The sequence below is a fragment of the Pelobates fuscus genome, chromosome 3, assembly GCF_036172605.1.
Source record: "Pelobates fuscus isolate aPelFus1 chromosome 3, aPelFus1.pri, whole genome shotgun sequence".
NCBI classification, from domain to species: Eukaryota; Metazoa; Chordata; class Amphibia; order Anura; family Pelobatidae; genus Pelobates; species Pelobates fuscus.
Window position 1 is genome coordinate 373,971,744 of NC_086319.1, and position 10,744 is coordinate 373,982,487.

Genomic DNA, 10,744 nt, shown 5'->3' on the forward strand with positions numbered 1-10,744 from the left:
TGGACATTGCTATTTAAGTTCTCCTATTATAAAGCCAAAATTAAAGTATAAACTTATTTTATTCCAGTGCTGGGTGAAGCACCCTTAATACAGTTCTGCACTGCCTAAACCACGTGTTCCAGAGTTGCAACAACCCCCCCTCCCTCACAAAAGTGCAAATATCTCTGAATGAGTAACGTTTCAAGCAACGCGGCAGTCAGCATCACCAATGTAAAAAGTATGGATACATGCAGCTGGACTGTCCGCAAGAAAGAGAGAGACTCTCCTGAATTTGATCCAGTCCTTCACCGGCGACACGGGTAGCTCCCACTGTTGCCACACTGAGGCGTTTGCAACTCCTGTACTACCCAGGGGGTGATCAGAGTCGCCAACCGCCGAAGAGACCTAGAGAACACTGCATAAAGTGGACTCAGTGCAGGCTGCGGCTGATAACCAACAGCACCACAGACAATGGGTGTTCGTCAACAGCAGGACTGACTCCGGGACACGGGAGTTTCCCCCTACCATAGTCAAGCAACAGTTGATCCGGGACACACAGAAAAACTGATATATCTGTGTTGCAGTCAGGGTTGCAGGGGTGCTATCTACTGACTGCCCACAGCCAATGTACACTTGAACTGGGGTGCCGGATCCTGGTAGGTGGAGGTAGTAGGACTAATGCAGGAGCTACCGGCCAAAGTCCTGTTAGGCAATGACTTGGGCCAACTCACATCCACATTTGCTAATGGACCAGCAAAAGAGACCTATACAGTCACCACCAGACAACAAGCCAATACTGTGGAAGTCAGCTCACCCTCCAAAGCTCCGGTAATACCAGACAAATTCCCCTGATATGACCATAGCTCCCCTTTCCTGGGACACCCGAGCTGAGTTCAGGAGGTAAGTAGCAGCAGACCCCTCCTTATATTTTTATTGGGACAAGATAGCACCAACCAAGGGGGGTTAGATGGATAAAGTTGTATGTTGCACAAAGGGCTGTTATACAGGGTGTCCAAAAAAAACACAATAGGACTGACCCCGACCCTCAACAAGCAATTAGTGGTACCCCGCAAATACAGACAGGAACTACTAAACTTATCAGGGCACTAAGAGGTCAGCCGCACTAAGTACCAACTGACCCAAAACATCTTCTGGCCGGGGATCTCCAAAGATATCCGGCGATACTGCCAGCAGGGACGTATTAGCCGCGAGGCCAACAAGGCATTTGCCTTGGGACGCACTTTCCAAATGCCGCCCCCAAATGCCCAGGCAAATGTCTTGTTAGCCTGGTGGCTAACTGACAATTTAAGCGGGCGGGTGGCTGACTAAAAATCCATGCGGGCGGCGCTGGTGAGGGAGCACTGATTTGTGAGCTCTCAGCTCCCTCGCGCGCCGCAGAGTGATGCCGGGAGTTCGAATATGACGTCATATTCCGGTGTTCTGTCAGATTGCTATACCTTGTCAGATTGGTATACCGGAAGTGACGCGGCCGCACCTGAAGTGACACAGGAAGCGACGTTTGGACAAGGGGGTGCACCACCGCGCAAGCGCACAACAACTGGGTAGGCAATTTTAACAGCGAGCAGGGGAAATTAACGCCACAGTGCGCACGCACGTCATAGTACTCCCGTCGGAGGTACAGCGCGCGTGCTCACTACAGGGCAGGGAGCACTTCACCCCCCGCGCGTGCGCAGTATAGAGGTAGGGAAATTTGATGCCCATTTCTCCTGTTAAATCTCCCTACCCCTATACTGCGCATGCGCGGACCCAATAGACCGCGTGTGCACAATGTGGGGTAGGGAAATTTCACAGGAGAAATGGCCATCAAATTTCCCTACCACTATACTGCGCACGCGCCGGGGGTGAAGTGCTCCCTGCTCCCAACACCCTCAGCCATCCGAGGGGGGGTACATTATATTGTGGGGGGTCTGTACATTATATTGGGGGGTCTGTACATTATATTGGGGGGGTCTGTACATTATATTGGGGGGGTCTGTAAATTATATTGGGGTCTGTACATTATATTGGGGGGGTCTGTACATTATATTGTGGGGGGTCTGTACATTATATTGGGGGTCTGTACATTATATTGTGGGGGGGGTCTGTACATTATATGGGGGGTCTGTACATTATATGGGGACGTCTGTACATTATATTGTGGGAGGGTCTGTACATTATATTGGGGGGTCTGTACATTATATTGTGGGGGGGTCTGTACATTATATTGGGGGTCTGTAAATTATATTGGGGGGTCTGTACATTATATTGTGGGGGGTCTGTACATTATATGGGGGTCTGTACATTATATTGGAGGGTCTGTACATTATATTGTGGGGGGTCTGTACATTATATTGTGGGGGGTCTGTACATTATATTGTGGGGGGTCTGTACATTATAATGGGGGGTCTGTACATTATATGGGGGGTCTGTACATTATATTGGGGGGGTCTGTACATTATATGGGGGTCTGTACATTATATAGGGGGGTCTGTACATTATATTGGGGGGGTCTGTACATTATATTGTGGGGGGTCTGTACATTATATTGGGGGGGTCTGTACATTATATTGTGGGGGGGTCTGTACATCATATGGGGGGTCTGTACATTATATTGGGGGGATCTGTACATTATATTGTGGGGGGTCTGTACATTATATTGGGGGGGTCTATACATTATATTGGGGGGTATATAATGTACAGTCCCCACAATATAATCTACTGTACATTATATTGGGGGGGTCTGTATATTATATTGAGGAGGTATATAATGTACAGACCCCCCCAATATAATGTACAGACCCCCCAATATAATGTACAGACCCCCCCAATATAATGTACAGACGTCCCCATATAATGTACAGACGTCCCACAATATAATGTACAGACCCCCCAATATAATGTACAGACCCCCAATATAATGTACAGACCCCCACAATATAATGTACAGACCCTCCCAATATAATGTACAGACCCCCCATATAATGTACAGACCCCCACAATATAATGTACAGACCCCCAATATAATGTACAGACCCCCCCACAATATAATGTACAGACCCCCAATATAATGTAAAGACTCACCCACAATATAATGTACAGACCCCCAATATAATGTACAGACCCCCCACAATATAATCTAAAGACCCCCCCAATATAATGTACAGACCCCCCAATATAATGTACAGACCCCCCCACAATATAATGTACAGACCCCCCAATATAATGTATAGACCCCCCACAAATATAATGTACATACCCCCCCACAATATAATGTACAGACCCCCAATATAATGTACAGACCCCCCAATATAATGTACAGATCCCCCACAATATAATCTACAGACCCCCCAATATAATGTACAGACCCCCAAGATATAATCTAGAGACCCCCCACAATATAATGTACCCCCCCTCGCTATGGCTGAGGGTGTTGGGAGCAGGGAGCACTTCACCCCACGCGCGTGCGCAGTATAGGAGTAGGGAAATTTGATGGCCATTTCTCCTGTGAAATTTCCCTACCCCACATTGCGCACGCGCGGTCTATTGGGTCCGCGCATGCGCAGTATAGGGGTAGGGAGATTTAACAGGAGAAATGGCCATCAAATTTCCCTACCCCTATACTGCGCACGTGCGGGGGGTGAAGTGCTCCCTGCCCTGTAGTGCGCACACGCGCTGTACCTCCGACCGGAGTACTATGACGCGCGTGCGCACCTTGGCGTTAATTTCCCCTGCTCGCTGTTAAAATTGCCTACCCAGTTGTTGTGCGCTTGCGCGTCGGCGCACCCCCCCGTCCGAACGTCGCTTCCGGTGCGGCCGCGTCACTTCCGGTATACCAATCTGACAAGGTATAGCAATCTGACAGAACACCGGCTCCGGCATCACTCTGCGGCACGCGAGGGAGCAGAATAGGAGAATCAGTGCTCCCTCGCTGCCTGCAGTCACCGGCCACCTGCCCGCCAGCCCAGCAGCCCCACTGGACCCCAGGGAAAGGGAGGAAAGGGAGTACCCCCCCCCAGCATTTCCAAAGGTAAGGAGGCTGTGGGGATTGAATTAAAAAAAAATGTGAGAGTGTTAATGTGTGTGTGTGTGTATATGTGTGTGTCTGTTAGTGTGTGTCTGTCTGTTAGTGTGTGTGTGTGTTAGTGACTGTGTGTGTCTGTTAGTGACTGTGTGTATGTGTGTCTGTTAGTGAGTGAGTGAGTGTGTGTGTCTGTTAGTGAGTGAGTGTGTGTGTATGTTAGTGTGTGAGTGTGTCTGTTAGTGAGAGTGTATGCGTGTCTGTTAGTGAATGTATGTGTCTGTTAGCTAGTGTATGCGTGTCTGTCAATGAATGTGTGTGTGTGTTTGTATTTAGAAGGCGGGGAAGGGGGGGCTGCAGAGGAAGGGGGGGGTGCCTGAGTTTTGTCATGCCTAGGGCAGCACAAAACCAGGATACACCACTGACTGCCAGACATGTGACACCTGCCAAAGAGTAGGAAAGTGGGGAGACCGCCGCAAAGCTCAGCTGAACCCCCAACCCATTATAGACAAACCGTTTAGCCGAGTGGCTGTCGATATAATAGGGCCCTTAACGAAGCCTAGTCCGTCCAGAAAGGGATAGTTTCTGACCCTAATGTGGATCTTCTCTCAAGTGTGGTTGACTTGGGTGATCATCTCATCAGGGCACCCAGTTCACTGCGGCGGTCACCCACCAGCTCTGGAAGCTCTGTGGCATTAAATCTATTCAGGGCTCCCCATACAACCACCAGACCTTTGGTCTATGAAAGTGGTTCAACAAAACACTGAAGCGGATGTTCTCTAGCAGAAATTCGGAATGCTTCATGCTACATCTCCTTTTTTCATATCGGGAGGTGCCCCAGGTATCAATGGGGAACACTGGAAAAAAAAGTTTACCATGATGGGACCCCTGTTGAGCCATAGGTGCTGGAGCTGCGGAAGCTCCTGGAGGAACTGACCAAAACCATGCGAGACAGTCTCCAGGTGGCTCAGGGGCACCAGCGGACATGGTATGATAGGGAAGCCAGGGACCACTGCTTTTGGGTCGGACAGAAGCTGCAGATAAGCATCCTGTGATAAGCTGCAGGCTGCCTGGCAGGGCCCTTACCGGATGGTGGAACAAAAGTGTGACACCACCTATGTAATAGTCCTGTGCTACCAAGAGCCGAGGAGGTAGCGCCCATACAACCACCAGACCGGGTCACCGGGTGGAGTGCAGGAATCAGAGACCAGAGCCCACTAAGATAGAGGCAGTAGCCAACTGGCATACTCCCCCCCCCCCCAATCCCCCTGTAAGAAGACCCATGTTTGACCTTCCTAGGGATGGTTGGTTATTACTGAAAATGTGTTCATATAGCGCCTTAGCTAAGCCCCTCACAGACTTAACTCAAAAATAATCTTCGACGACAGGTAATCTAGACCCCGAAGTGTGGACCCCGGAGCAGACTTAAAAGCAGCACTTGTTAATGTCCCTGTCCTGGCTACTACCATTCTAACTAAACTCTTTCTAGTCCACACAGACACTTCTATGTTTGGATTGGGAGCAATACTGAGCCAGGTCGGGGACGATAGTCGGAAACATCCCGTGCATACCTAAGCCGGAAACTATTACATAGAAAAGTGAGCTACGCTGCCATTGAGAAGGAGTGCCTTACCTGGGTGTGGGCCCTCAAGAAATTGCAGCCTTATTTGTATGGACAACAATTTTCCTAGCTCACGCATCACAAACCGGTAGTGTGGCTGAACCAGGTGGCGGGGGACAATGCTAGACTGTTGCGCTGCAGTTTGGCTCTCCAGCCCTATGACTTCACTATCCACTACCGCCCCAGGAAACAGAACAGTAACGCCAATGGATTATGTCGCCAAACAGAACTGGAGAAGTGACCGTGAGCACTCTGGACATCCCCAAGCTGACCGTGGGGATCAGGCTGTGTCTGCCGGACTTATGATTAAGAGGGAGCCGTGTAGCAGACTGGGTCCGCTGTATAAGACTTATTCCTCTTTGTTCGGCTGTCCATACCTCCCTGTTCATTTCCTGAATGGAAGATGTGTGGTCACCCTTTTAACACCCCCGAACACCGACCACCCTCGGCTTGTTAACTTCAAAGGAACAATTAATGTAAGTTCTTTCCCTGGGTTGCCGCCATTTGTGAATGGCGGGCATTTTGTCTCCCGAAACGCAGGCAGCGGTACATGGTCGTTGGATGAGTGGAACTCTTTGCCAGCTACGCGATCCAGCGAACTCTGGGGAAAACTGTACCTTTTCCCGTTCCACTCCCAGACAACATAATAGTAACACAAATGGATTATCTCGTCAAACAGAACTGGACAAGTGACCGTGAGCACCCCGGATAACTCCAAGCTGACCTGTGGAGAACAGGCTGTGTCTGCCCGACTAATGATTAAGGGGGAGCTGTGTGGCGGAGCCTGCAAATTCCCATGACCCAGAGGCCCATGGTCTGCTGTTTTATTATGTTGTGTTGTTATGAGTGCCTAAATGTTTCCCATATGATTTGGTCCTATGTATGTTTTCCCAGTAAGGACACTTCTAGACAAGTTCAAACAGACTGCCCTGCCTCTCCTTTAAATCTATTATTTGATCCTCAGCCCTTGTTATTGTCTCTCCCCACCCTTTCTGGTAATTACAAGTCTCCATTCACACTGGTTGTAAGCTTTGTACTGTGATTGGTTGCTATCCCAAGTCCATACTGCTGTTGGTCACAGCAGAGATACTTGCTTGCCGTATTGGAGCTCCGCGGAGGGGGGGGGGGGGGGGGGCGAAAGAGATAGAGTGTATGGTGAAGTGTAAGAAAAGACACACAGAAGGGCTGATGGGATACAGATAAGATGATGGGGAAGAGACATACAAAAGTGGCATGGGGTAGAGACATACACAATAAAAGCTGTGGGGTAAAGAGATACATAAAAGGGGCTGGTGGGAAGAGAAACACAGAGGCGTTGGGGTAGGGGAGAAAGAGACAAATGGCCTGGGAGAGAAAGAGGCACACAAAGGGGCTGGGGACACACACAATGGGATAGAAGGAGTAAACAACACACAAAGTGGCTGTGGAAGTAAGTGACACACCTAGAGGCTGTGGAAAATAAAACACACAATATTCCTGGGCAAAGTAATAGACACACTAAGGGACTTGAGGGGAGAGGAGTTAATGACACACAAGGGGCTGTGTGAAGTAAGCGACACACAAAGGGGTTAGGAGGAAATAAGAGACACACAAAGGGGTGGAGTAAGAGACACAAGGGGCAGTTGTAATAGATACACAAAAGGGGGTGAAAGACACACCAAAAGTAAACATGGGGGATACGATACAATAAAGGGTTGTGGAAGAGATCAAAGAGGGGATAAGAAACACAAAAGGGAGCAAGAAGTGCCAAAGAGGGGTTAAGAGACACACAGGTGAAGATGCATTTTTTAGTGGGGAGGGTACACAAATATCCTTGTACTGGCTCTGGATGCCACTGGATTTTTCTGCCCTTCTCCCCTATGTGTTTGAATTTTATGCATGCCCATTCCCTAAGGACTAGAGAGCAAAGCAAGAATGGAGACGAGGTTCGCAACCAGTATGGTGAGAAAATGGAACTTTACATAGGAAGTGGAGCTTGCCTTAAATGTTGTCAAGTGGAGGGAGAAAAACACAAGACAAAGTAGTCCCTACCATGCCTCATGATGAAAATCTTGTATCATGAAAAAAGAAGAATGGATTAGGATTGGGGAGCAGAATGCAGAAATGTAAATTTAGGGTGGCAGCTTTAATACCTGACTTGCGTAACTTGTCAAATTACGTGGATGATGCAATACACACTGTAACCTGTAGATGGAGATCATTTATCAAAAATACCAAAAGCCTTGAGGTTTTTCATCTCAAATCAAATTACATTTGTTTTAAAAAGAATCATGCTAAATGTTTGTTACACAGTACTCTACAATATAAACCAATGATGCGCAACTCCTACCATTTAATGCATGTATTTTGTTTAATGGATAGGTAAAGTATTGTTTTGTTGCCTCATATAACCCAGAGGATCATTACATCATAACTCATTGGTAATCGATCGATAATGTTAGTATTCAGTTAGTATCATGTGACATTTATCATAGAAATCACAATCCAAATTTCAGAAACCATATTTCTGCCAGTAAAGCCATCAATTAAAAAAAAAAAGAATTGGGGGAAAGCTGGACCATGCATTTCTCAGCAATGGTGCTGCATTAGAGATCGGCCATTTCTCCCATCCGTGGTGCACGCCAGACGAGTAGGCCTCAGTAGCTCTGACGTGCCACTGGCTAGAAAGTGTGGCTTCAGAGTTGAACCAAAGGCTCCCCAACTGTCGGAGTCAGGTTAGCTGTCGCTTGGGTAGGTCTGTGGGATGCCACTTCACTTTAAAGTTAGGGGTTACTCTAATTGTGTTAGGAGCTCACATTAAACACAGCTGTCGGCCATGATGGTCAGGCCCGTGCCCCCGGGCAATCAGTTTTTAATTTCAAATGTCCTTATGAGGTGTGTGTTTTCACTTTGCATTCATAATTTGGAAATCTTGTGTATTTCTTTCCCTCTGTTGGTTATTGCTTGGGTGTTACCCATTGTTGTGCTGCCATGGATATGGCCAGGAAAAAGGAACATTTATTACTACTTACCGTAATTTTCTTTTCCTGGTCATAGGCCATGGCAGCACAAAGATCCTGCCCTGGGATATTGCTGGAAAACAGACTGAGGGTGGGAGAGGTAGGAGGGGCTACTTACACCTTCTGTTTTAATTAGGTTCCTGTCTAATTAGCGATAGGGAGGAGCTCACCATTGTTGTGCTGCCATGGCTTATGACCAGGAAATGAAAATTACAGTAAGTACGACACATTTTTCCTTTATATGTCAATACATTAAGGAACAATGCACACACAAAAATAAAGTTTAAAATTTTACAAGACTACTTAAAATCAACTATTTCAGCAAAAATATTGTTTACCGAGATATGCGATTTTAAGTACTCTTGTCAGCACCATTGCTGAGAGATGCATTTTCCGTTTGTGCCCCCAATTTCCTTTTTTTACTACGTATGTTTGGAGTCCAGTCAGTCCAGATTCCTTTTGGTTGAGCATCCCGCTCCGCCCACAGGCTTCAGATGTCCCTTTGGAGGTAACCAGAGAAAAGTATAAGCTTGAGAAGTTTTGGATAGCAATGTCACTTTAATTATAAATATAATTTGATGTAGAGAAAATATATGCTATGCATTGTGAGTATATACATTAACCCCTTAGTGACCAGACCGTTTTTCAATTTTCTTACCGTTAAGGACCAGGATTGTTTTTACATTTCTGCGGTGTTTGTTTTTAGCTGTAATTTTCCTCTTACTTATTTACTGTACCCACACATATTATGTACCATTTTTCTCACCATTAAATGGTCTTTCAAAAGATACCATTATTTTCATCATGTCATATAAATTTACTATAAAAACATTCTAAAATATGATGAAAAAAATAAAAAAAACACAATTTTTCTAACTTTGACCCCCAAATTCTGTTATGCATCTACAACTGCCAAAACCCCCCCATGCTAAATAGTTTCTACATTTTGTCCTGAGTTTTGAAATACCCAATGTTAACATATTCTTAGCTTTTTTTTTTTTTTTTTTTAGCTTTTTTGGGGTAAGTTATAGGGCAATAAGTACAAGTAGCAAGTCCAAACCATCTTTTTTTCAAAATTAACGAAAGTAACATTGTAACACTGATATCTGTTAGGAATCCCTGAATAAACCTTCACATGTATATATTTTTTAAAAGAAGACATACCTCAGGTTATGGGGTATGTTAACTCTTTTCATGCAACCATTTTACCACCAATCTATGCCAAATTTTAAAAAAATAATAATATAATATATGACACACATAGCAATTTAAGAATACATGTACTGATAACCTTAAGGGTTACTGCCAAAGAACACCCCAATATGTGTTCAGCAACATCTCCCGAGTACAGTGATACCACCCATATATAGGTGTGTCGGGTTCTCTGGGGGCTAAAAGACTTTATTTGGAGGGTGCACATTCCAGTTTTCCAACTTGGGATTTTCACAGCTGGTCATCATGCACCCATGTCCTATTTGGGACATTTTTGAAACTGGCCAATGTAATTTACCCCCATCAAACCACATATTTCTGAAATGTAGACACCCTAGGGTATTTCAAATAGTGGTATTTTAACACTTTCCATGCACTAATTCTACCACCAGTCTTTGTCAAACTTTTGGGTAAACATATTTTTTGTGTTATTTTTCTCTCACATGGATTCTGTTTCCTTTATGTGTTACTGACAAAGAAACCCCCAATATGTGTTCAGCAACATCTCCCAAGTACAGCAGTGCCCCCCAATGTACAGGTTTTATGGGCTTTTGCAAACTTACAGGGGTCAAATGTAGGGCTTTCCCCTTTTCCATGTTTGCACATTGAAATTTGCCAGATTTGTTTGCTGGGGCTATGTTGAATTTGAGACCGTATGGCAGCCCAGGAATGAAAATTAACTCCATCATGGAATACCATTTGTAAAAGTCGACACCCCACGGTATTCAAAATGGGGTATGTCCAGTCTTTTTTAGTAGCCACTTAGTCACTTAGTCATTTGCATTTTTTACACATAAACAGCTATTTTACCGATGATATTATCAGTATAATACATTTTACTGCTCTAGAACACTCATATTTGCATAATTTGAGTAACGTCTCACGAGTACAACAGTACCCCTCAAGTATAGGTTT